The 27,543-nt window shown below is 44.4% G+C and overlaps 2 long non-coding RNA genes across 2 annotated transcripts; both read right to left on the bottom strand.

The window, feature by feature from the left end:
• Positions 1-727: 727 nt before the first annotated feature.
• LOC109256079 (uncharacterized) lies at positions 728-3,297 on the bottom strand. The gene is made up of 3 exons (XR_002075500.2): positions 3,047-3,297; positions 2,333-2,430; positions 728-2,137 (listed from the first exon to the last, which is right to left on the bottom strand). It is a non-coding gene; the product is annotated as an uncharacterized LOC109256079 (long non-coding RNA).
• Positions 3,298-19,435: 16,138 nt separating this feature from the next.
• LOC109256077 (uncharacterized) lies at positions 19,436-27,405 on the bottom strand. The gene is made up of 3 exons (XR_002075498.2): positions 27,333-27,405; positions 20,178-20,265; positions 19,436-19,773 (listed from the first exon to the last, which is right to left on the bottom strand). It is a non-coding gene; the product is annotated as an uncharacterized LOC109256077 (long non-coding RNA).
• Between the last annotated feature and the right edge of the window lie 138 nt (positions 27,406-27,543).

Genomic DNA, 27,543 nt, shown 5'->3' with positions numbered 1-27,543 from the left:
AAAACCCAGAAAATGTTTTCAGGGGTCCTGCCCCCTCTACCATTGACCCTTAAAGACAGCCACCAACCAGATGGCTTCAGCCGTTCACACAGGGCCCAGCCGGGAGTCATCAAGAGAGAAAAGAGGGGGGGCGCCTGGGTGGCTCAGTCGGTTAAGCGGCCGACTTCGGCTCAGGTCATGATCTCATGGTCCGTGAGTTCGAGCCCCGCGTCGGGCTCTGTGCTGACAGCTCAGAGCCTGGAGCCTGTTTCAGATTCTGTGTCTCCCTCTCTCTGACCCTCCCCTGTTCATGCTCTGTCTCTCCCTGTCTCAAAAATAAATAAAACGTTAAAAAAAAAAGAGAGAGAGAAAAGAGGGTTTGGGGTGTAGTTGACTCACCCCACTTCTTTGCCAGCCCTAGCGGCCCCAGCTGGCCCCATCCTTGTTTGCAACAACAAGGAGGCTGTCCCAGCTCATCAGGAAGTCCTGCATGAAGCGGTTACAGAAGCCACTGCTTGTACCATAGCTAGCTTAACAGGCCATGTGGAGTAGTCTCGGCCAAAGGGATCTAGAGGGACATCTCTGGAGGGACTTTTGGAAGGGTTTTCTCTGCCAAGTCTTTTCAAGTCTGTGTGCCACTGGGGCTGCAGGCACTGCCCTGCAGTGACAAGGAGACAAACAGAGACAGCTGCAGTTGACCCATAGATGGGGACCACCTGGGGGCGTGGAGAGACCCAGGTCCTGGATAACACGCTGAAGCCACGGAATGAACCAGCCATGGGACTTTTTGCTACATGCCACTTGTTTCGATAAATGTTCCCTAAGTTCAGACTTCCCTGAGTTACTTGCAGCCCAAGATTTCCCAACACTCCAACCCTCCCCCACCAAAGCCACTTGCTCCTGGGGTGACATTTGCTAGCCCCGCCCAAGGGGAGGACTCAAACAGTCCAGTTGCTGGGATATCTGAGAGTGTCTTCATTCCCTCTGTGAGGGGAGTTCTGCATGCCTGGCCGATGGTTTCCGAGCTATCTCTCCAGTATTTTCCTCTCAAAACTCCAGTGTTTTTGTTTCCTACTAATCCCACCCACCACCTGTTTTTGTGAATAAAATGTTCTGGGGGCACAGCCACACTCACCATGTACATTTTGTCTTTCCGGCTGCAGCAGCAGACCCAAGGAGCTGCGATGGAGACCTCCGGCCCGTGAAGCCCAGAATATTTACCATCTGGTCCTTCACAGAAAAGGTTTGCCAACTTCCAGTGCCTTCCATCAGATTCCCTTGACAAGAAATACTGAGCTAAGGAAATACATCCATTATAAAGGAAAATAGATGCCTAGTCTTTTGTTTTCACATATATACCATGGTTCTCTTCCATTCTGCTTTTACTCAGCAATATGGCTAAAAGAGAGAGTTTCACTTTCTTTTTTATGGGCCATATTGCACCTTATCACAGGTGTGACCTAATTTCTCTAACAGATCACCCAGGGATGGGGATTTCACAGTTGTTCCCTCCAGCTGTTACTTGAAGGGGTAGGGATCTGACCTGCTCTATTGCTGTGAGCTGTGGCACCCAATTCCAGACTGGCGGTTGTTTGGAAAGTGGGCTTTGCACGGCACTTAGGTTCTCTGTAGAGGCCGGGAGCCTGGGAGACAGATGCAGGGGCGTGCCCGGCTGTGCTGCATGTGGTCTCAAGCCACTCAGTGGCATCTGGGCTTATGGAGAGACATGACAGGTAGCAGCCAAGTTAGGAAGCAGAGTGGATTCATGCAAAGGCTGGTCTGAGCCGCACTGAAGGGCTCACGAGGAGGGCACCCAGTCAGCACCGAGAGGGGCACCTGATGTGTGAGCGTGGTCACAGCCCACGTGGGAGGCCAGGCACCTCCCTCAGCATTGAAAGACCCAGCAGTGGGTCATCTCCAAGGGCCAGTGCAGCACAGGAAAAATGAGGTCAGAAAGAGCAACCGAAGCTTCTGGTGCCACACCAAACCCGGGGCTCTTAACCCCCAAGGGCACTTCCTTTGAGTCAGAGGCATGGTCTAAGGCCCAGCAGTGGCAATGATCACCGGTTTCTCTGCCTTCGCAATGCTGTGGGTCTCCAGAACCATATTCTAAGGGGAGCAAGCCGACTCTGTGTCTGTAGCATCTGAGGGGCGGGCCCTGGGAGGACGGACCAGGGAGAGGGCAGGATCAGGACATCCCATGGCACAGATCTGACAGCTCCGGCCCAGATGGAGCCACTCTCCCCCTTTCTCCACTTGGCACATTGGAGGGCTCAGCCCTGAGCTAGCGGGAGGCCCCTTGCCACCAAGGAGCTACTCAGAGGGGAGCCTCGCGAAGAGGATCAGAACTCACCCGCAGTGGGGAACCTGGTCTTTCTCACTTTTCTTGAGCCAGGGCTGAGCTGGGCAGAGATCCGTGATGCAGGGCCCTGCCCTCCACAAGTTCACGTTCTACAGGAGAGATGAATGCATATGCAACAAAGGACATCTTATGAGGGGTTGGAGTCTACACATTTTGCACTCACTCTGCCCAAGTGGTTTCCAATCATTATGTGCACAACTTTCAGCCGGAAAAAAAGTCACTGGCTGGCTCAGTGGGTAGAGCATGTGACTCTTGATCTCAGGGTTGTGAGTTCTAGCCCCACATTGGGCATAGAGATTAGTTAAAATACCAGCACACATACTCTCTAATCGCCACCAAGCCCTACCAAAAAAAGTTTTCTGTCTCAAAAGCAGACCCACGCAAGCACCACCTTGCTGGCCTCTCTCATGGCCCAGAACCCCAGGTGCAGGTAGCTGGGTGCAGAGAAAGCGGGGCCAACCAGTTCCCATCCCAGCCCCACACCCTGCTGTGTGGCCTTGGGCACTCCTCATCCCCTCTCCTACCTTTCTGGTCCCTACCTAGACAGTGGGACTAATCATTTCTACTCCACTTGCAGGGTGTTGGAGAATGAATGAAGTGAAGTGCATATCCCCCCTTGGAGGAGAAAATTTCATAACCTGGGGGAGTGACCCTGGGGCCTCTCTCTACCCACAGCTCTCCAGGGCCACATCCCACACCACCCACTTTATGTGACCTGAAACCTCTCTGCCTCAGTTTCTCAGTCTGCGAAAAGAAGGGTGAGAAAGAACAGCATCAGTCTCAGGATAGCTGTGAAGACCAGACATTTGGACCAGACCGTTGTTCAGAGCTATGAAGAGATTAGAACAGTCTTCTGTTGCTCTGATTTCTCCAGCTCCCCCCGCAGCACCAAGAACTCTTCACTCTTGCGACACACTCTTGCTGAGTATCTACCATGGTCCATGCACTGCTCTGGGAACTCCAGAACATAGAAAGCTAAGCCAAAGGAAAAAAATAAATAAAAATCAGGGCATCATTAACCCCGGAGAGGAAAGCTAGACACACCTTACCAAGGCTCAGCTATGACTGGTGTTTACATCAGTTTATAAGAACGCAAAGCCTGAGCTGGAATTAATGACTAGGAAGGGAATAGGGGCAGGGACATGGGTGAGGACAGGGACGAAAGATCCTCAACAAGCAGGCACCCTCCACTCCTATGCCGGGTGTTCTCCATTATTGCAGGAAAGGGCCTTCCATGCCCGAGTCACTGAAGAGCCTCGGCAGGGCAGCGCCTGGTTCTCAGGAGCTAATGGACCCACAGTTTGGAGGACCTGGAACCAGCAAAACTCAGAGCTGGCCTGGACGCACCACAGGCCCAACCTCTCACCTGCCAGAAGGGGGACCCCAGGCCCAAGCTGGGAAGGACTCTTGCAAGGCCATACCAGGAGCTCGTGGCAGAACCAAACACGACCCACTCAGCTGACCCCGGTCCCCTCCCCACTCGCTCTTGTGCATGCACGTGGTGGAGAACGTCACTGCTTAAAGACCACGAAACAGCACCAGGTGTGGCCCTCGGGGCCTCTCTGAGCCTCTGTTGCCCCATCTGTAAAATGGGGGTATAGTAGTATGCAACCCTTAGGGTATGGGGGTTAAAAGCACGCATGTAGATGAAGCGCCTAGGGGAATATTGACTCACCTAAAAGTTAGGGGTCTGCATTACCATTAATTATCATTAATTCCTCTACCAGGAAGAGACAATCTCTGTGGTGCAATGTCAAGTGAAAAGGGCAAGATGGAGAACTAAGTATATAACCCGGTTCCATTGGCGGGATGTGGACAAGGCCGTGAGCACCACCACACATGTCTGTGTCCATGTATGCATGTGTGTGAGTGTTTATGAGAGTGTTATGTGTGTATGCAGACGCATGTGTATATGTGTACAAGAGCGTGTGTGCCTATAATGTGTGTATGGCGGTGTGTGAGTGTGTATATATGTATGAGTGTGCCCTGTAGGGGTGAATACAAACCTAAAACTAAAGAAATTGAGTCTTATCTGGTGCATGACAGGAAAACCAGACCCTCTCCCACACTTCAGCATTTCCTTTAGAAAAGTTGACATTGTAAATGCTATATCTCTGTCTCCTTGAGATGTATGTAAATCTCTCTCTTTTTTTTTAAGTTTATTTATTTAAAGAGAGAGAGAGCAAGAAAGCAGGGGACAGAGAGAGAGAGAGAGAGAGAGAGAGAATCCTAAGCAGGCTCCACACTGCCAGCACAGAGCCCCACGTGGGGCTCGAACTCACAAACTGTGAGTTCATGACCTGAGCCCAAATCAAGAGTTGGACACCCAACCAACTGAGCCACCCAGGTGCCTGGTATGTCACTCTCTTTTAAAGTTTAATAACGGGGTGCCTGGATGGCTCAGTTGGTTGAACATGAGACTCCTGATTTCTGCTCAGGTCATGATCTCAGAGATCATGAGATTGAGTCCTGCATCAGGCTCTGCACTGACAGCATGCAGCCTGCTTGGGATTCTCTCTCTCTCTCTCTCTCTCTCTCTCTCTCTCTCCAAAAATTAAAAAAAAAAAAAAGCTAAATAAGGAGGCACCTACCTGGCTCAGTCAGAAGAGCATGTGACTCTTAATCACAGGGTTGTGAGTTCGAGCCCCACATTGGGTGTAGAGATGACAAAAAAAATAAATAAATAAAATAAACTTTTTAAAAATAAATAAAAGCTAAATAAGCTTCTTGACGGTTTTGCATCCTGGGACTGGTTTTCTCAGAGTCAAGCCTCCCTCTCTAAAATGTAAACATTCAGAAGGTTGGTGCCTGTCCCCCCTCTTGCCAGGTCCCAGGACGCAACTGCCTGCTTGTCAAAGGATGGGAGGAATTTCACTTTTCCTCTGGGTAAAGACAACTAGCACGTGGGCAATGGCTTGTGTCTGCCAGGCTGTATAAAAAGGTAAGCTGTCGTTTTCTTCTTTGCAACCTCTTTAGCGGATTACCCATGATGCATGCAGTCTGGTTCAATGCTTATTCAATAACAAAACTGTTTTCTTTCTCTTCTATCTTCGTGGAGAGGTTTTCTGGGTTGGCAAGAGATTTTAATTATTTTCCCAGCAGTATGTGCATGTGTACACGACTGAGTGTGTGTGTATACATGTGTGTGTGCCTGGGTGTATATGTAGGCATTGGGGGGTGTGGGGGTATATAGTAAGATTCCTAAGAAGCTGGTACACTGCACCCCTCCAGGACTCTGGAACTGGGAGACTGGGGTCAGACAGGGAAGGGAGAAACCAAATTTTTTTTTAAATTTTGTTTTAACATTTACTCATTTTTGAGAGACAGAGAGAACAGAGCATGAGCTGGGGAGGAGCAGAGAGAGAGGGAGACATAGAATCCAAAGCAGGCTCCAGACTCTGAGCTGTCAGCACAGAGCCCGAGCCCAGGCTGGAACTCATGGACCACAGGATCACGACCTGAGCCGAAGTCAGACGCTTAACCAACTGAGTCACCCAGGCGCCCCTGAAACCAAATTTTTTCTATATACTCTGTGTGGCAATTGAACTAAGCACATGCATTGTCTTTCAGAAAAAGACATAATTTCCAGTCACTTTGCACTGTCTGCAGGAGGGTTTTCTCTATATGACTAATGACAGTTAACCCAACCACAGCTCCCTACGGGCCCTACATCCTTCAGTCATTTAACCTCCAAAGCGCTTGGCAGACTTGCCAGCCAATCGCTGCTGCTGTGATCACTCCCATTTTAGAGACAGGAAGACTGATGCTTGTCCAAAGTCAGGGGGTTGGGGGCACACCGGGGTGGGGAGTCACACCCAGACCTGTCTCTGTGTGCCAACCACGTGCCCAGTGTCCCTCCAGCGCAGGAGTCCGAGTGGCGGCACCCACAGCTGGTCCCTGGGGACCTACAGCCCTCAGTCCTGCGTCCCTGGCTCTCTCCGCTGGGAGCCACCCAGCCAGACTCTCCCCCGCTTCAGGGCTTTCATCTCGCAGGATTCCGCCGCCCCCGCCCAGCCCCAGTCTCGCCTGCAGCAGCTGCGGGTCAGACAGGACCCGGGTCAGACAGGCGGGGTGTGAAACTCAGGGCAGTCAGGACTCAAGGGCCAAGAACACTGATTACATCAGGCTCCCCGGAGGAGGGAGGTCAAGCTGCCAAACGGATTGCTCTTTGGTCCACTTAAACCCAGGAAGGACGAAGGATGGTAGCATATGGAGCGGGAAAACAGGGCCACCTGGAAAACGGCCTTGGACCTGGTGGCTCCAGCCGCAGACTTGCGGGTCACTGTCCCGTGGACAAGGGCTGCCCCGCCCAGGCGTCAGGTGCCAGCTAGCCAGGGCCGCCTCCTTCAGCGCCACCATCAGGGGGGCTCACCCTGCTTTTAGGGTCAAGGCCACGCCCCTCCTGGGGCGCCAGCCCCGACCCACCCTCTTTGCCCCTCTCCGGGAGGCCGCGTTTCCCAACTTTGCGGCCGCGAACCAGGCGAGGATGTCAGGGAAGCAGCTCCTCCCCCTGGTGGCCGGACCCGACAACTGCCTGCGTTGAGGCGGTGGGCCCCCGCCCTACCCCCGGGGCCAGGCTCGCTCCCCAGGCCCTGGCAGGGCCTGCTCCCGACACAACCAGGACAGCAGGGATCCGGAGAAGCAGGAACCGCATCGGCAAAGTCCCTTAGACCTGGTTTAGAAACAGGGTACCTAAAGAAGGTCTACAAAACGATAAGCAAAAAAAAAATCGGGGGTGGGGGGGGTGGGGGGGAGGTGGTCGGGGGGGATGAGCAGCCGAGAAGACACCACTCCTCACCCCTCCTTTGGCAGAAAGCAGACAAGAGCGCCGTCCTAACCTGGCCTGGCCGCGACCCTCTGCCGCGTGGCGCTCCTCAGGGCAGCCTCTTTGGAGAATGGCTTGGCATTACTTGGTAAAGCTGAAGGTGCAAACGCCCTGCCGCCCTCGCCCTTGCAGATGCAGAGGGAAGAAACCCTTGCCCCCAGGCCAAGGGAGGTGTAGGCATGCGCGCCAGGCATTCACAGCAGTGTTTTTTGTAATAACTGGGAAGGTGTCAGAAAATGAACCCAGCGCCCCTCAACGGAAGAATGGATGGCTACTCTAGGTGCATTCGTGCAACGGAACCAGCTGCAGAAATTAGAACAAACCAGAATACACACATCTGTGTGGATAAATCTCAGAAACATAACATTGAATGACAACAAGCATGTAGCCCGATTATAGATCCCGCATGAAACCACAGCGTAAAACATGCGAAATGATGCTGTGTATGAGTAAGAGATGTGTACGGATGTAATAAAGTAAATAACATGGATGACAGAGATTCACAATGACCTCAGACAGGGTTACGTGTAGGGAGAGAGAGAAACGCGATGGAGAAAGGCCCAAAGCTGACTTCGGTTTCATCAGAATGTCTCCAGGACCTCAAGGATTCCCAACCAAGTAGGAGGCAACATCAGGATTTGTTCTAGCCCTGTGATCTTCACACAGATATCTGTTACATTGTTCTCTATTCTTTCGTACATGTTTCCAATATATTTTATAAAGAGCCACACAGCACTGCATGGTTCTAACCCCAGCTCCCACGCCACTGGCTGTGTGGCCTTGGCCCAGTCACTTAACCTGTCTGAATCTGAGCTTCCTTATCTGTATCAGGAAAATAGTAAGAGCTACCCTGTCAAGAGAAATGAAGGAGTCGGGGCCTGGGTGGCTCAGTCAGTTAAGTGTCCAACTCTTGACTTTGGCTCAGGTCATGATCTCATGGTTCATGGGTATGAGCCCCGCATTGGGCTCTACACAGTGCATATATATATATATATATGATATATATATATATCCATATATATATATCATATATATACATATATATCATATATGTATATATATGATATATATACGTATATATACATATACATGTATATATATCATATATATACATATACATATATATATATGATATATATATATATATCACGATATATTTCCATTCTGCCATCAATCAACACATAGTTTCCAGTTTGGGAAACTGTTATGAAGGGTGCTATGAACACTTTGTCCATGTCCTTTGGTGAACATATGCAATCATTTCTCTTGAGTATCTTCCTAGGAGTGGAATCTCTGAGTCGTAGCATAGGTGTATGTGTAGCTTAAGGTAAACTGTTTTCCAAAACGGTCACACCAATTTCCACACCCATCAACAATGTACCAGAGGTCCTATGGCTCCATGAGCTCACTGTCCCTTGGTGTTATCAGACTTGTTCATCAGCTAGTCTGGCACATGAGTGGTGATAAGGCAGCTTTGAAAAACCTAGCTCCATGCCAAAACACACATAATCCAATTTTAAAAATGGGCAGAAGACATACATAGACATTTCTCCAAAGAAGACATACATGTGGCCAACAGACACATGAAAAGATGCTCATCATCACCCATTATCAGGGAAATATAAATCAAAACTACAATGAGAGACCACCTCACACCTGTCAGAATGGCTAAAATCAACAACACAAGAAACAACAGGTGTTGGTGAGGATGTAGAGAAAAAGGAACTCTTGTGCACTGTGGGTGGGAGTGCAAACTGGCATAGCCACTCTGGAAAACAGTATGGAGGTTCCTTAAAAAATTAAAAATAGAATTACTTTATGATCCAGTAATTGCAGTACTGGGTATTTACCCAAAGAAAACAAAAACACTAACTCAAAAAGATATATGTACTTTAAAAAAAAATTTCCAATGTTTATTTATTTTTGAGAGATAGAGAGATAGAGTGTGAGCAGGGTAGGGGCAGAGAGAGAGACATACACAGAGGAAAAAGGTTCCAGGCTCTGAGCTGTCAGCACAGAGCCCGACGTGGGGCTCAAACTCACAAGCGGTGAGATCATGACCTGAGCCGAAGTCGGATGCTTAATTGACTGACCCACCCAGGCACCCCCAGACTCTTAATTGCAGAAAACAAACCGGCAGCTACCAGAGGGGAGGTGAATGGGGGATGGGTTAAATGAGTGATGGGGATTCAGGAGTGCACTTGTCATGATGAGCCATCGGGTGATGTATGGAATTGTTAAATCAATGTACTGTACACCTGAAACTAATATGACACGATATGTTACCTATACTGGTATTTAAAATTGAATTTAATTAAATGTTTAAAAATAGCTCCATAACATGTCAAAGGTCACAAGGAGCCCCCTAAAAAAAGCCCCCATTGTCCAAAGATGGGAATATTTGAGCATTAAAAAGAATTATTATAATTGATTAAAACCCATCAAATAAAAATTCACAAGTTTATAAGGATAATCAAAATAAGGGAAAGCAAAAATAAATCTAATTTGCCACTATTGGAGGTAGCTATTGAGTATCAACTCCTTATTCTCAAAATTATTACGGGGCATAATTAAGTGTGATTCCCGACTTACCGGTACAAACGAATTCCGGGTTACCAAGGAACTCCAGCTGATGTGGGAAAGCTCTTCTTTGCAGAAGCATTCCATTTATAAATGTGGAAGCAGGGACAGCTTTAAAATCACAATTGAAATAACTGATCCAGGCTACAATCATCAATGAATGCCAAAGCCGTGGGGTGATAGCCACAGGCTGACAAAGTCTCATCCCCTAGGGAAAAATCCAGAGGAAAAATATACCTTATAAGGTAGAGCAAGCTGTCATTATCTGGACCCACTTATCAGTAAGAGCAAAACAAGCAGACATTCTGTGCCATCTGACATGATACAGAATGAAGTACCCACCACCACCTGTGAAGGATTCTTGCCAAAAATGTTGTAACTACATCCAATACATCCTTCAATATAACTTTAAGTTGTTAGGAAACAAAAAATGGAGAAGCAGTTAATACAATGCCACAGGGGAGCAAGCAGATCAATCCAGAGAAAGGGACTTTCTACAGGAAAACTGGCCCCATCTCTTCCACGGGTCCGTGGCACAGGGAAAACTACGAGGAGGAGGGGCTTGAATCGCTTCACTGATTGTTCTCTCGTCCACGGCAGCTCTCTGGCATCCTTGCCCACCCAGGCTGAACTTCTCAGAGGTAAATACGAGTTGGCCCCGTGGATCTTCAAAAACAGTTTTGGAAGTATGAGTCATTGCTGGTGGAACACTTCATTTATCCCTAACATGAGAGAATAAAGATTTTCTAGTAAGCATAATTCCTAGGCCAACAGTATTCAACTGTCATGCTGGAAAATGCATTAAGTCACATATGTGACTTGATCAGAGTAAAGCGCACTGTGAGAGATCTGTCCGTAATGATTTGCTTTATTTAAATCAGATCAAGCTCATCATTTGCACTTTAAAAGTGGCTTCTTGGGAGGGAATGAAGGTGTTACAGGGAGTACCAGGAAGGTACAAGCAAGACACTGCGTACAACCCAAGGGACTGCTTGCAATAGAACTACTACCGGTCAGAGACATCCCAGCAGAGAACAACATTGGGACTAGCTGTTCTGGGGGTTCAGGGTTTATCCTGTGATCAACACACTTTTGTATAACGGGACTTGAATATATGCAAAATACACCTTACAATCCCCTGTAAGAAGGACTAACTACTGTACCAAACTGAAAGCCCCCTTTTAGGTCTCGTGGTCATCACTGTGACTGTCATAGGCTTCCTTATGCTTGCCTGGGGCTTAGCTTGCTCTCACTTTTCTGTCTTTCCCTCAGAACGGATCATCTCAATTGTTCTATCTTTATGTTTGTTGATTCTTCCTCCCGCCTGTTGAAATCTGTATTGAGCTCCTCTGGTGGAGTTTTCATTTCTGTTACTGTATTTGTTTTTTTACTCTGTAATTTCTATGTTTGTAATTTGTAGCTCTTTATTGGTATTTTCTATTTGGTAAGACAGTGTTCTCATACTTTCCTTTAATTCTTCAGACATGCTTTAATTTAACTCTTTGTACATGTTTTGGAAAAGCACATTTAAAGTTTTTGTGTAAGGAGGCATTCAGATAGATAAAAAAACACATGAAAAGATGCTCAACATCACTCATCATCAGGGAAATACAAATCAAAACCACAATGAGATACCACCTCATATCTGTAAGGATGACTAAAATTAACAACACAGGAAACAACGTGTTGGCGAGGATGCGGAGAAACGGGAACCCTCTTGCACTGTTTGTGGGAATGCAAACTGGTGCAGCCACTCTGGAAAACAGTATGGAGTTTCCTCAAAAAGTTAAAAATAGAATTACCCAATGATCCAGCAATTGCACTACTAGGTATTTACCCAAAGAATTCAAAAATAGAGATTTGAAGAGGCACATACACCCCAGTGTTTATAGCAGCATTATTAACAATAGCCAAACTATGGAAAGAGCCCAAGTGTCCATCAACTGATGAATGGATAAAGAAGATGTGGTGTGTGTGTGTGTGTGTGTGTGTGTGTGTGTGTGTGTATATAAAATGGAATATTACTGAGCCATGAAAAAGAATGAAATCTTACCGTTTGAAACAACATGGATGGAGCTAGAGTGTATTATGCTAAGCGAAATCAGTTACAGAAAGACAAATACCATATGATTTCCCTCATATGTGGAATTTAGGAATCAAAACAGATGAACATATGGGAAGGGGAAAACAGAGAGAGGGAAGCAAACCATAAGAGACTCTTAATGGTAGACAACAGACTGAGGGTTGATGGAGAGAGGTGGGTGGGGGATGGGCAAAATGAGGTGATGGGTAGTAAGGAAGGCACTTGTTTTGATGCCCTTCTCATGTGTTATATGTAAGTGATGAATCACTAAATTCTACTCTTGAAACCAATATTACACTATATGTTAACTAACTAGAATTTAAATTAAAATTTGGAGGAAAAAAATTAAAACATAAAAAGAACCCTTACCTCACACTTCACACTGTACATAAAATCATTTTCCAGTGGGTCAAAGACCTAACTACGAAACATAAAACAATAAAAATTCAAAATATAAGAGAAAATCTTCATTCTTTTGAGGTATGCAAAAAAATTTTTTTAAACACTAACCTTACAGAAGTACAGAAACACAAACTATAATATAGAAGATTTATAAATTGTTCTTCATTGAATTTAAGAACTTCTCTGTTTCTTAACAGATATCACTAAGAAATGAAAACTCAAGTCACAGAACAGAATTATGTTCACAATAGAGCCAAAAATAAGGAAATCCTGCAAATTAACAAGAAAAAACAACCCTGAAAATTTCACGTAAAAAAGACCAACAATTTGGACAGACATTTCATAACCAGATAATAAACCCATGAAAGGGTGATCAACATCATTAGCCATCTAGGCTAATGCAAATTAAAAGTACAATGAGAGATCACAACATGACCACTAGAATGAATACAATTTAAAGGAGAAAAAAGGTAAAACCAAGGGTAGACAACCATACAGATCAACAGAAACTCTCGCTCATTGCTCATGGGAGTATAAACTTCTAGAATCACTTTGGAAGTCTGTTTGGCAGTGTGACATGACCATATGATAAGCGATTCCATTTCTAGATACCAGTGAAAAAGCATAGATATATGCAGCAAAAGACATGTACAAGTGGGTTCATAGCAACACTGTCCAATATAGTAAAAGATGAAAAGCAAACCAAATGTTCCACAACAATAAAATGAATAAGAAATTGTGCTATATTGTACAATAGAATACTACCAGTAACGAAAAAGACCAAGGTCTTACTACATGGAGCATGGATGAACATCACAGGTGCAATGTTGAATGAGAGAGCAGAGACAAGAGAATACATATTGTTTAATTCTATCTACATGAAATTCTAAAACAAGTAAAACTAACATACAGTGATAGAAGTCAAAATAGTGGTTATATTTGGTGAGAAAGTCATGAATGGGAGGGTGCATAAGAGGCTTCTGGATGTTGGTGAATTAGATCTGATCATGCTTAACAAGTGTGTAGGTAAGTAAAATTTATTGAGCTGGACACAGATTTGTGTACCTTATAGTATGTATGCTGTACCTTACTAATAAAGTAAACACACCGACAGGGGCACCAGGGTAGCTCAGTTGGTTGAGCACCAGACTTCAGCTCAGGTCATGGTCTCACGGTCTGTGAGTTCGAGCCTGGCGTCGGGTTCTGTGCTGACAGCTCAGAGCCTGGAGCCTGCTTCAGATTCTGTGTCTCCCTTTCTGTCTCTGCCCCACCCCTGCTCATGCTCTGTCTCTCTCTGTGTCTCAAAAATAAATAAATGTTAAAAAAGTTTTAAAGTAAACACACTGACAAATAAATGAATCATTTAAACATACATACATACATACATACATACATACATACATGTCATTGTGTATTAAGTCCAACATCTAGGCTTCCTCAAGAACAGCTTTTATGGATTGCTTCTGCTTACTGTGTATGGGTCATATTTTCTTTCTTTCTTTCTTTCTTTCTTTCTTTCTTTCTTTCTTTCTTTCTTTCTCTTTCTTTCTTTTTCTTTCTTTCTTTCTTTCTTTCTCTTTTTTTCTTCCTTTTTTTGGGGGCATGTTTTCAAATCCACATTGAAAACTGGACATCTTAAACAATATAATAGGGCAACTCTGGAAGCTGATTTTGTCCCCTCCCTAGGGCTTACTTTTATCATTGTTATTGTTTGTTTGCTTAGTGATTTATTTGGACTAATTCTGTATCCTTTGCTGTGTGTGGCCACCGAAGTCTCTGCTGAATTAGGTTAGTGATCACCTAATGATTAGATGGAGATTTCCTTAAAACAGGAGACCAATATTCTCCTAACATACACAGAGGGGTTCACTGCCTGAGCAAACCCTCAACACTCAGCTAGTCAGTGGACAGCTCAAGGAGTAGAGCCTCCAGGTCCGCCCCGTGTTAGAGTCTTTGCTGGGCACATGCATAGCCGTACGCATGTGTGTGCTCAACCCATGCATGTGGCCTTCTAGATTTCAGGAATGTTTTAGAGCTCTTCAGAGCTGCTATGGATGCCCATTCTCCAGTTCTGCCTTTTAACCTTTTTGGCTAACTTATTGTCTCAAGCATTATTTGCTACTTCAGGCAGTTGTGAAGGTAAGTTGAGCCCTTGCCTGCACCCTTGCCTGCACATGTTATTGGCAAATGCCCTTGGGGAAAAGGCTTTTTTGCACTAGGTGAATTCTGAGCTCCAAATCAAGTCAAATAAAGTGGGGTCTTGCAAGTGGGGTCTTCCAGAGATGCTCCAGACAAGTCAAGTAGTGCCAGTTCTCTTGGAATGGGGTTTTGAAGCAGCTCCACCCTGCTCTGCACCCTCCGGTGACTGCCAGGCCATCGGTTTTCGCCATCTGCACCTGCTGCTCTTCCGGGGATACCGCAGAGCTGGGGGCTGTGGGGAGAGGACAGGGCAGGTTCAAACACCACAAAGTTCACCACTTTCATCATGATTCTGCTGTTGTTCTTGAATCAATGCTCACCAGATTGCCGCAAAGCTTTGGCTACCCTTCAGAGCTCTGAATAAGTCGATTTTTTTTTAAATCATTTTTGGCAGTTTTCTTGTTTCTTTTATGAAGGAGAAAATGGGTGAGGTCCTCACTCTGCCAACTGCACTGACATCAACAGCAGTCCAGTTTTAACTACTGTGGGTATTGTTTTTTCAGGCAATGTCAGGTTGGTAAAGGGGACAGGAAATGATCAGAGAAAGACACTGGCACCAAGAGGAAGTGAGAGGTGCCACAGCAAGAAAAGGCAGAAATATCACCCTGGGCCAGCAGTGGAGGGGGAGGAGCGGGCGTGATAAATGGCTCCTATCTGTCAATTGCCCTTGAACCTACTCTTATTTCACCCCAGCTGTATTAGTTTGTTAAGACTGCCGTAACAAAACGTCACAGACCGTGTGGCTTGAACAACAGACATTTATTTCTCACAGTTCTGGAGGGTGGAAATCTAAGATTAAGAGGCTGACAGAGTTGGTTTCCTCTAAGGCCTCTCTCCTGGGTTTGCAGATGGCTGCCCTCCTGCTGCCTCTTCACGTACATGACCATCCTTCTAGGCATATTCATCCCTGATGTTTCTGTGTGTCCACATGTCCTCTTCTTAAAAGGACACCAGTTGGATGTTGGATGAGGTCCCCCCTCATGGCTTCATTTTAACTCATTAACACTTTCGAGGTCTTATCTCCAAGTATAGTCACTTTCTGAGGTCCTAGGGGTTGGTCAGTGCTTCCGCATAAGAATTTTGTAGGAAAGGATAGTCTTGTCAATCAATGGTGCTGGGCCAATTGGACATCCACATGCAAAGCAATAAAGTTGGATCCCCACCTCACACCATATACAGAAATTAACTCAAAATGGATCTAAGAGCTAAAGCTATAAAACTCTTAGTAGAAAATGGCTGTAAATCTTCTTGACCTTAGATGAGGAAATAATTTCTTCTTACGATATCCAAAACACAAGCAACAAAAGAAAAACAGATAATTGGATTTCTTCAAAAGTAAAAACTTTTGTGCTTCAAAGGTGGCCATTAAGAAAGTGAAAGGACAGAGGCACTGGGTGGCTCAGTCAGTTGAGTATCCAATTTCAGCTGAGGTCAGGATCTCCCAGTTTGTAAGTTCCAGCTCCACATCGGGCTGGCTGCTGTCAGCGTGGAGCCTGCTTTGGATCCTCTGCCCCCTCTCTGTCTGCCCCTCCCCTGCTCTCTCTCTCTCTCTCAAAAATAAAATTAACATTAAAAAAATAAATAAATAAAGTGAAAGGGCAGTGCTCAGAATGGGAGAAAATATTTATAAATCATATATTTGCTAAGGGACTCATATCCAAAATATATGTTAAAACTCTTGCAACTCAACAGTAGAAAGGCAGTTCTATTTAAAAGCGGGCCAAGAATTTGAATAGACATCCTCCAGGTAAAATATATGCAGGACCAATAAGTATTAAAAAGAAAATTCTCAACATCATTAAAGATGCTCACTTCATGAGCCATCAGAAACGGAAATGAAAACCTCAACAAGATACCACTTCACTCTCACTAAGATGACAATTAAAAAACAACAGATGATAACAAGCACTGGGGAGGATGTGGAGAAATTAGACCCTTGTATGCAGCTGGCAGGAATGTAAAATGGGGTAGCTGCTTTGGAACACAGTTCGGCAATTCCCCAAATAGTTCAACATAATGATATCATATGATGTAGCAAGGCCACACTATGTATACATAACCAAGAGAACTGACAACAAATACTGACACAGAAACCTATACATGAGTTGTCGTAACAGCATTATTCATAGTAGTCACAAAGTAGAAGGAATTCAAGATCCACCAACTAATGAAAAGGTGAAAAGTGCTATTAAATACCAGACAACGGACTATTATTTAGCCATAGAAAGGTATGGAATACTGATGCAGGCTCCACCATGGATGAACCCTGAAGACATTATGCTAAGTGAAATAAGCCAGTTACAAAAGACCACATATTATATAATTCTACTTAAAGTATCCAGAAAATGTAAATCCTTAAAGACAGACCAGGTGGTCACCAGTGGCTGGGAGTTAGGGGTAAGGGTGGTAGAATGGGGATTGACAGCTAATGGGTGTGGGGTTTCTTTCGGGAGTGATGAAAACGTTCTGAAATCAGATAATGATGTTTGTGCAAACATGCGAATATACCAAAGCCTCTGAGTTGTACACCTTACGTGGTTGAATTTTATGGTATTTGAAATGCATCTCAGAAAATAAATACATACAACCGTACCTCTAGAAAAGCAAATAGGTTCTGAAATGATTCTTTCAAGAGTAAAGTGAGCCCTAGGACGGCTGTGAGGGCCATGTGGGAGTCTCCTTTGATTTACTCTCAGCTGTTCTCTTGAGAGCTGAGGTTGCCATTAAGTTCGCCGAACAAATGAGGAGTCACGCTGAGCATTTTATAAAACTGATGTTGAGCACCACGCACAGCCTGCTGGCCTTGACCTGACAGACGGCCAGCAGGTGCTTCCCCAAATCTAAACATTGAAGGCCACTGAAAACCACTGTGAGTTTTGGCAAAACCTGTCATGAAAGCCTATCAAATAAAAAATTGGGTTTATTTGAGATCTATAAAATATTTTCTTTCTTTTTTAAAAATATTTTAAAGTTATTTATTTATTTTGAGAGAGGGAGAGCGTGCACGCATATGTGAGTGCAGAGGAGGAGCAGAGAGAGTGGGAGAGAATCCCAGGCAGGCTCCACTCTGTCAGCGCAGAGCCTGATGCAGGGCTTGAACTCAGGGAACGTGAGAACGTGACCTGAGCTGAAATCAAGAGCTGGACACTTAACCAACTGAGCCACTCAGGCGCCCCTAAAATATTTTCTTAAAAAATATCTCAAATTTATAGTTTTGAAGTAAACAACTTTGTGAGGACTCATGGCCTTCGGAGAGGTGTTAATCAAAACCTTTTTAAGAGACAGAAGACAATTAACTCTCTAACTCTCTCAACTAACTCTGAGGCCAATGTGGTTGGAGCAAAAGTGCTTGAAGTCCTTTCCAGAATTACAAGCATGTATTTTCACATGAAAAATCCAAGAAACGGCACCATCTGACTTTGACAGGACCCTGGAAGATACTTCTGCTACCATATCCAGAGCATTATCCACTGAGTAAATAAATAAACCGCATCGTTCCAAAGCTTGTCAATCTGACACATTTCACGATTGCTATAATTGCTTCAAATTATTTGGAGGAGGTAGAAGATGCTCCAGACTGTTTATATTTCTGTCCCTTTCCTAGAGGCTAGGGATAGTAAATGAGTCAGCTGGCAATATTCTCAGCTCCAGGGTTCTGGTAGGCGTTTTTTATTGGGGGTGGGGAGGGGAGGTTGGAGATGGTTTTACAAAATGAAATGGTCTGTCCTCTCCCTCTGCCTCCCCTCCCATCCCCTCAGTGGAGGACTGTACTCATTGTGGATCCTGAGATTATGCTTATAATGCCACAGCAAGGTATCTCCAAAGGGTACAGTTTCCATTGGTTCGTGTCACTTAGTCGTTAAATGACATTAGGCAAGTTCCTTAACCTAAGTTACAAAGATCTTTGTAAAAAGGGTTAATAATACCATCTTCACGGGACCAATGAGGACTGACTTAGTACCTGTAAATAGGACTGCTGCATTGCCACCCCCAGGGGGCGCCGTCCTCATTGGAGTCTGTGATTGGCCAGATGGGGAGCTTGCAGCCCAGTCTGTGTGGGCTTGTGAGACAGTCCTATCTAACAATGCATATGGTGCACAGCAAACAATAGGTGCTAACAAGTGTGATAATTATTAACTCACTTTTTTTTTTTTTTTTTTTGCAAGAAAGGTGAACTTGCCCCTGGATGCTTCAAAGAGGCTTGAATTAATAGCAAAAAGGAAATTTGCAAACGTTAGGCCGTCCAGGCCCATTATTTTGTTAGGTGTCCTCACCTGTGTTATTCCACTTGACCTTCACAACAAACCCATAAGAATATTAGCATCTCTCTCTGATTAAAAACTGAAACTCAGATTTTAAATAACTTATGTGACTATCAAATATTTGAACCAGAATGGGAATGTGAGTCTGTTGGACTCCGTATCCAATGCTCGTTCCAGTGGCAGGTTGTGGACAGGTAGGGATATGCATATTTTTTTGCTCACCCAGGATCTATTCCTCCTTCTTCTGGAAGGGGCACCCTGATTTTCCACGATACAACCACCCTTCGAACATTGTCCATCCATTATGGTTTGGATGAGATTAATCTCAGGCCTGACCAATCAGTTTATTTCATCCCATATAGTCACAGGGACAGCTCAGGGATGCACACCTGGTCCAAACCAATCCAATGATACTCAAACCCAGGACTTTTGTAAGAACTGTGGGAAAGAGAGAATCTTTCCTTCTGGGGGACTTGAACCAGGAAGCCTGGGACTTTGGAGAATCAGTCTAAGGGGGAAGCCTATATACAAAAGACAGCAGAGAAGAGGTGGAGAGAAATTGAGTCTGATGACATTTTTTGAGTCCTTAGACTCACCTATGCTTAGATGTACATCAGCTAAAAAATTCCAGGATTGTTTATTTTCTCCAATGTATTCAAACTGGGTTTTTTTGTTGTTGTTGTTGTTGTTGTTTTTTTGTTTTTTTGTTTTTTTTTTGTCATATACAGCTAAGCCAGGAGGGTGAGGAAATTAATGCAAGGGATTCTTAAATCCACTGAAGCACCCAGCCTTGTCTGTGAACAATCTGTTGACAGTGTTAATTGTGAGTGGTAGGAATAAGGATGTTTGTTTCATTTTTGCATACCTTTTTCAACTTGACAAAAAGATTAGAAGAGGTCGGGGCACCTGGATGGCTCAGTCGGTTGAGCGTCCGGCTTCGGCTCAGGTCATGATCTCACAGTTTGTCGGTTTGAGCCCCGCGTCGGGCTCTGTGCTGGCAGCTCAGAGCCTGGAGCCTGCTTTGGAATCTGTGTCTCCCTCTCTCTCTGCTCCTCCCCTGCTCATGCTGTCTCTCTCTGTCCTTCAAAAATAAATAAAAACATTAAAAAATTTTTTTTAAATAAAAAGAAGAGGCAACACAAATTGCATTTAAAAGTAAAATTTTTAAACATAATAAAATAAAATAAAAACAGAAAGGAACAATTTCCCCCACAGAAGAGAGAAAAGGAACAAATTCCATTTGGTAGCTCTCCAATCTAAAACCTAATTCCTAGACTTCTCTCTGATGGTAATTCCCATATTAACATCCTATGCTCAGGCTGTCTCCCAATATCCATTCTCCCTTTCTTCCATGGTAATTCTGATTTTTAGCCAGCACATAACATTTCAAGATAGAGACTACATTTCCCAGCCTGCTTTTCAGATAAGTGTGGTCATATGACTAGGTGATAGCCAATGGGATATGAGCAGAAGTAATGTGCTCACCTTCCAGGTTGTGTGTTAAAAGGAAGGGCATGCCAAAACGTAGACACAGTGATGTGCCATGATGGATTTTGTAGGCAAGGACACCACCCTAAAGGGAGAGAAGTGATAAGATATGCAGAACTTGAGTTCTATACTGCTACCCAGTCTTCCTCTGGTTTATTGTACTGTGTTTTTTTCGGACTCTGCAGCAACAGCCAAATTTACATCCTAAGTAGTACACCAACAAACTTGCCAAAATAACATGCCCCCTCCACTCAGCCTTTCTACTTCTTGAACTACTGCTCTTCCTCCTCGCTACCCTTAAACATGGGTGGCGCTCTCACTTTCAAGGTCTTTCCTTAAATCTGGTTTCTCTCCATGTTTTCTTCCTTGGAAATCTCATCTACTGTCATTGAAGAGGACTTCAAACCTTTCTAAACCTAACCCATCTCTCAGCATCAGTTCTGCTTATCAGACCTATCTTCCCTGATGCATTACCAGCACATCAAACTCTGTATGTTTAAAATCAAGCCCACAGTTCTCCCTCTCCTTCACACACACACTCACCACAGAGCTAATGGTAGAAAACTCGTTCTGTTCCTGATTCCTCTGATTTAGTAAATGGAGTAGATGACACCACCATCCAGCCAGGAGCCCAGGCTTAAAACTCTAAAGCAGGGGCCACAATTTCAAATGCTTATGGGAGCTGAAGAGTTCATGACCAACCACTATGTGGCTGAGTTCTCACTTGCAGGAATGTAGGCACAATGTTGTAAGGTCTTCTGATTTTTCAAAGTAAAAATTTAGATTTTATGCTTTATGTACTCTCCCTATATTTATTTAAAAAATAACAACAAAAGCTATCTTCCACAGAAATATTGAACTAGCAATGTTAATATATGGATCAATATGTAAATGAAAAACTTAAAACACATCTTACGCTATTTTCTAGATAAACAATGTGTATTATAAAATGGCTAGTTAAATAATATAATTGTAGCAAAAATAATTCATCAGATCATTCCAGTAAGGGTAAATCATTTGTTTATATTTGGAAATTATTTATCTTTTGATGCAGCTGTCACTAAATTCTGTCATGATTTGACATAGGGAGCGACATCAAATTCTTCCAAAAACTTCCTCATTAAATTGATAACCACTAGATGAGTTTTTTAAGTAGCCAGTCTTTCCTCACATCAATGACAGTGTTGAATTCTCAGCTTCTGATGAATAGCAATTATATTTAAACATTTCCCAGACTTATACTCTGAGGCTTTTACATATTCAATATTTCTATTATTGACTAAATCACAAAAATCATTTATTGAAATGCCTTTTAACCAGTTGGCTTAATTTACTACTTCTTGTTCACCCTCAATCTGCAGAACTGCATAAACCAGTTGGCCAAATTTCAGAACTCAGTAAATTGAAGCAATCAGAAAGTTCATTACATTTTTCACTTTTGTCCTCAAATACGTTTTCATATTACCTGTTGGACAATCTTACAGTTTTTTTTTATTGAAATTGATACTTTATTTAGTTTCAAACAGTATACCTATTTTTTCACATCTGTTTCACAATTTCCTTTTTTTGTTTATGTTATGGACTGAATGTTTCTTCCCCAAATTCATACTAAAGTCTTGTCCCAGGGCGCCTGGGTGGCTCAGTCGGTTGAGTGTCTGACTTCAGCTCAAGTTATGATCCCGCAGTTTGTGGGTTCAAGCCCTGTTTTGGGTTCTGTGCTGACAGCTCAGAGCCTGGAGCCTGCTTTGGATTCTGTGTCTCCCTCTCTCTCTGCCCCTCCCCTGTTAACACTCTGTCTCTCTCTCTCAAAAATGAATAAATGTTTAAAGAATTTAAAAAAAAAAGCCATGCCCCCCCCCCACCAATGTGATAATTAGAATTAGGTAAAGTCACAGGGTGGGAGTCATAACGAATAATGCTCTTATAAGAGTCACTAGAGAGCTTGCTTCCTCTGCTCTGCTCTCTACCACGTGGGGACACAAAGAAAGTCTGTGGTCTGCAACCCAGAAGAGGGTTTGTACCAGAACCCACCCTGTGCTGACACTGTAATCTGACTTCTAGCCTCCAGAACTGTGAGAAGTTTCTGTTGTTTATAAGTAACCAGTCTTTCATATTTTATCATAGCAGCCCAAACAGACTAAACAGTTTACGTACGTTCAGCTGTTTCATTTACGGAGCTCATTAAAATATCAGCTACAATAATGAAATCACTTTTCTCATTAAACTGAAATGAATTTTGACATTTCCATGAAAATATCATTTATTAAGGCCAACATGCTTAAAACATGTTTTTGAAACAGTTAACCACTCCGTTTGTTTCTGGCAGTGAACAAACGTATACACAACTTACTGACTTCCAAACTGCTTTTGAAGTTCTAGGGCTTCAAGCTGTCTATCAAGGTTCCATTTTCACTCTGTAATTTGCAGTTCTTTCTGATCTTTATTTGATGTGTGATAGTAAATATAGTGCATCAAGCAAAATATGAGAATTACTTGACTTGCATCTTGTATATTGCTTTATCCAAAATTAATTAAATTTGGTAACTTAGTGCCAAGTTAATACATCCAAATTTTTTCTAAACTTTTGGCTGAAACCCCAGACCCTCTAATATTACATTAGTACTTTTTGTACAAAATCCAATGGCTTTTTTTTAATTGCTGTCAAATACTCCGATGACATTTTTATGGAAATATTTTTCAGTGAAATATAATTTTTCTTACCTATGAACAAAGTTCTTTACATTGTATTAAATGTGGCTCACATCATAAGGTCAACAAAAACCATCATCTTCAAAATCTTGAAATTTGTATTTTAAGCAAATTATTGAAACACTTTAAGTAAAACAAATGAAGTTTCTTTTTTTCAAAATATTTTTTTTTATTTTTTTTATTTTTGAGACAGAGAGAGACAGAGCATGAACAGGGGAGGGGCAGAGAGAGAGGGAGACACAGAATCGGAAGCAGGCTCCAGGCTCTGAGCCATCAGCCCAGAGCCCGACACGGGGCTCGAACTCACGGACCGCGAGATTGTGACCTGAGCTGAAGTCGGACGCTTAACCAACTGAGCCACCCAGGCGCCCCTCAAAATATTTTTTTAATGTTTATTTACTTTTGAGAGACAGAACATGAGCAGGGTTGGGGCAGAGAGAGGGAGACACAGAATCCAAAGCAGGCTCCAGGCTCTGAGCCATCGGCATAGAGCCCAATGCAGGGCTCAAACGCATGACCTGCGAGATCATGACCTGAGCCAAAGTCAGACACTCAACCAAATGAGCCACCCAGGGGCCCCAAAATGAAGTTTCTTTGATGGTGATTTAAAACGATCTGCCTGGGGTGCTTGGGTGGCTCAGGCAGCTGGGTGCCCAACTTCAGCTCAGGTCACGATATCGCTGTTCCCGAGCTGGAGCCCCACGTCTGGCTCTGTACGGACAGCTCAGAGCCTGGAGCCTGTTTCGGATTCTGTGTCTCCCTCTCTCTCTGCCCATCCCTGCTTGTGCTCTGCCTCTCTCACTCTCAAAAATAATAAACATTAAAAAAAGAAAGAAAAGCCTCTGACTTCAGCTCAAGTCGTGATCTCACAGTTCTGAGTTCAAGCCCCACATTGGGCTCTCTGCTGTCAGCAGGGAGCCCACTTCAGATTCTCTCCCCGCCCCCCCCCCCCCCCCCCCGCCCCTCTGCTGGCTCTCCCTCTCTCTCAAAAATAAATAAAAACAGGGGCGCCTGGGTGGCTCAGTCGGTTGAGTGTCCGACTTCAGCTCAGGTCATGATCTCACAGCTCATGAGTTCGAGCCCCACGTCAGGCTCTGTTCTGACAGCTCGGAGCCTGGAGCCTGCCTCAGATTCTGTGCCTCCCTCTCTCTCTGCCCCAACCCACTCACATTCTGTCTCTGTCTCCATCAAAAATAAATAAACATTTTTAAAAATTTAAAGGAAAAAAATAAAAACATTAAAAATATATATAAATGGGGCACCTGGGTGGCTCAGTCAGTTAAGCATCCGACTTGGGCTCAGGTCATGAACTCACTTTTGTGAGTTCGAGCCCCGTGTCAGGCTCTGTACTGACAGCTCAGAGCCTGGAGCCTGCTTCGGAATGTGTGTCTCCCTCTCTCTCTGCTCCTCCCTTGCTCATGCTCTCTTTCAAAAATAAAGATTAAAAAAATTTTTGTTAATATATATAAATAAAAAAATAAAACGCTGTGCCTTAGGGGAGGGGCTAGAGGTTGAAATCAATTTGCAACGGCCGATGATTCAATCAATTATGCCTATGTAATGTAGCCTCCATAAAACCCAAGAGGACAGGGTTTAAAGAGCTTCCCTGTTGGTGAACACATGCAGATTTGGGGAGAACGGCCCACCTGGAGAGGGCACAGAATCTCCGAGCCCTTTCCCACATACTTTGCCCCGTGTGTCTCTCCCATCTGGCTTTTCCTGAGTACACTTTTTATAATAAACCAGGAATCTAGTAAGTAAAAAATTAAATGCACTGCCTTCATTTATGTTTGTCAAAAAGTTGTTTTCTCGGGGCACCTGGGTGGCTCAGTCGGTTAAGCGGCCGACTTCAGCTCAGGTCAAGATCTTACGGTCCGTGAGTTCGAGCCCCGCGTCGGGCTCTGTGCTGACAGCTCAGAGCCTGGAGCCTGCTTCAGATTCTGTGTCTCCCTCTCTCTCTGACCCTCCCCCGTTCATGCTTTGTCTCTCTCTGTCTCAAAAATAAATAAACGTTAAAAAAAAAAAAAGTTGTTTTCTTATTTAGGTACATCTATGTTTTGTAACGAGTGGGTCCATGGTACCCATGTCCATATCAATAGCAGTCCTTTAGAAGTCCTATTAGGGTGCCTGGGTGGCTCAGTCGGTTTAGTGGCCCCCATGAGTTCGAGCCCCCGTGTTGGGCTCTGTGCTGACAACTCAGAGCCTGGAGCCTGCTTCAGATTCTGTGTTTCTGTCTCTCTCTGCCCCTCCCCTGCTCAAACTCTCTCTCTCTCTGTCAGAAATAAATTTTAAAAATTAAAAAAAAAGTTCTACTAAATATTTTCATAAAAATGCTCAATTATATAGTACCAAAGATTTCACTTGAACAAGTTCTAACAGCATCCTGCTGAAATACACTTGCTTAGTACTTTAATGTTTCAACACATAACTTTCGAGCACTATTTGCATCCAACATTTCTGTCACCAGCAAGAAGTCATATTCTTGCTTGGAAAAAAAAAAAAATCAAGTTCTTTTTCACTCCAGAACTAGATTTTATATGATAAAGTTTATTTAATACAAGTTTCATTTTGTGCAGATTCTCGCACAGCATCGAAACAAGTCTCAGGCTGGGATTCACTGCTCTTAGAATTCTTTCTTCTGCAGATGGACAAGATTCATGTTTATTATATTTAAAATAAATATTTAAAAATGTATCCAGATTTTTTTGTCTGTTCATTCTAGGTATTTTTTAGTATTTTATACTAAAATCTTACATGTATAAATACAAGACGCTGCACAGCTACTACTTTGAAAACAATCACAAAGTGCCAACAATAAGATTATTTTAGCTAGCGATTCTCCTAAAGCAATTTGCATTTTGTTAACATAAGTAACTCAGCCAGTTCCTTCAGTGACACAGGCCAAACTATGTCATGACTATTTCTCAGATGTAGCTACATCAGGAGGCCCATTTTCAATGGTACTAATATCCTAAAACTGTCACCAATGAGTTTATATTAAATTTATATTAACTAACTATAACACGTCACAATTAGTACAATTTACCCTTATGTATTTCAATATTAAAGAAATTTTTTTAATGTTTATTTAGAACATTAAAGCATGAATGGGAGCAGGGGGCAGAGAGAGAGGGAGACGCAGAATCTGAAGCAGGCTCCAGGCTCCGAGCTTCAGCACAAAGTCTGACACGGGGCTCGAACTCATGAACCGTGAGATCATGACCTGAGCTGAAGTTAGATGCTTAACTGACTGAGCCGCCCAGGCACCCCTTGTCTTTCAATAATTTAACCATCAGTGTGGTACAGGGTGCGGGCTGGCTAAACCAGCTCTGGCCTATCTCCTGGATTTAGACCAGGAGCTGCCAGTTTTAGCATTTGGCCGCCACCCCAGAAAAGACTATCAATGGGTCCTTGATTGGAAGATGAGGCTGCATTTCAGAAGCACCTCTGAGAGTCGTGCATGGTCACTTTTTTGTGTGGGGGATGGATATCAAGTGATGTCACACCTGGACCACTTCACTAATAACTGAAGTCACCTGCCTGCCTCTTGCAGTCATTGTAATTTGCCACCCCGGGGTTAGGTTCTCAAAAAAAGACTTCCTGTCTCAGCAAAATTGCTGAGGCAAGAATTTGCAAATCTTGGCTGAGTGGGGAGGGAGGGGGGGAAGAGAAATAGCAACCCTAAATTAATATTATTACAAAAATGCATCTTGCCACATCTGCACCTCTAACTTATACCAGGTCCAGGTCACGATTTAGCTCACTGAAACCCTCCCTAATCCCCAGCCAGCATCGCCCATCTCCTCTTCCTCTAAATGATCACAGCATAAAGTCTCTCCCTCAGTGCTACCCTGTGAGTATACTTGGCTCGGAAATAAATTCCAAACTCCCCATCTAGCATACCTTGCCCCACCCATTATCCTCCAACGCACATTAAGTCATATTGTTTCCCTTCATATAGCCTTTGCTCCAAACAGGACATTTTCCCCTATAGATCTTTAGGCAGTCACACCGCCATGCCTTGCTCACAAAGGTTTTCTCAACCTGGCGCACTCTCCTCCCTCATTTCTTATCGGCAGTATCCCTCAAGGCGTGGCACAAAAGCCTCCTCCGGGAGGCCCTCCTGGATTCCCTAGCAGGCCAGACCATTTCCTGAGCTGCCCGGTTCTTCTCTGACCCTCTGTCTCTCCAGGAACTCCTCCCATTCGTCCTGAGATTGCAGGGACCCGACAGGAATCATTTCTGGGACCCTGTGCCCAGGGCAGGCCTCCGGGTTTGCTAAATGACTCAACAAACGAGGGTGTGCCGACGGCCCCACCAGCCGGGTAACCTAGTAGGAGTCGGGCACTGAGGTCTACGCCGGGACACGGCTCCAGATTAAAGGAGGTTACGCTCTATTCATTAATTCAGAATTATAAGTGCTATGAAGGGTATAGAAGTGACCTGGGACTTCGCCTTGCTCACAGGGTTGCGGCGCAGACGGGTTCTACCCTTTGCCTCAGTTTCTCCATCAGCCGACCCCGCCCTCCCCCCCGCCCTGTCACTTTGCAAGGTCTGCGCAGCCGCAGGTTCCCAGTCCCGGCGTGCCCCACCCCACCCCGCCGGCGGGCACCCTCTTCCCGGCAGGCCCCGGGAGCCCCGCTGTATGCCGGGA

The sequence above is a fragment of the Panthera pardus genome, unplaced genomic scaffold (genome assembly GCF_024362965.1).
Source record: "Panthera pardus isolate Hobbes unplaced genomic scaffold, ASM2436296v1 HiC_scaffold_8, whole genome shotgun sequence".
Classification (NCBI taxonomy): Eukaryota; Metazoa; Chordata; class Mammalia; order Carnivora; family Felidae; genus Panthera; species Panthera pardus.
Note: the sequence above shows the minus strand (reverse complement) of the source record. Positions and strands in the feature narration are given on the sequence as shown.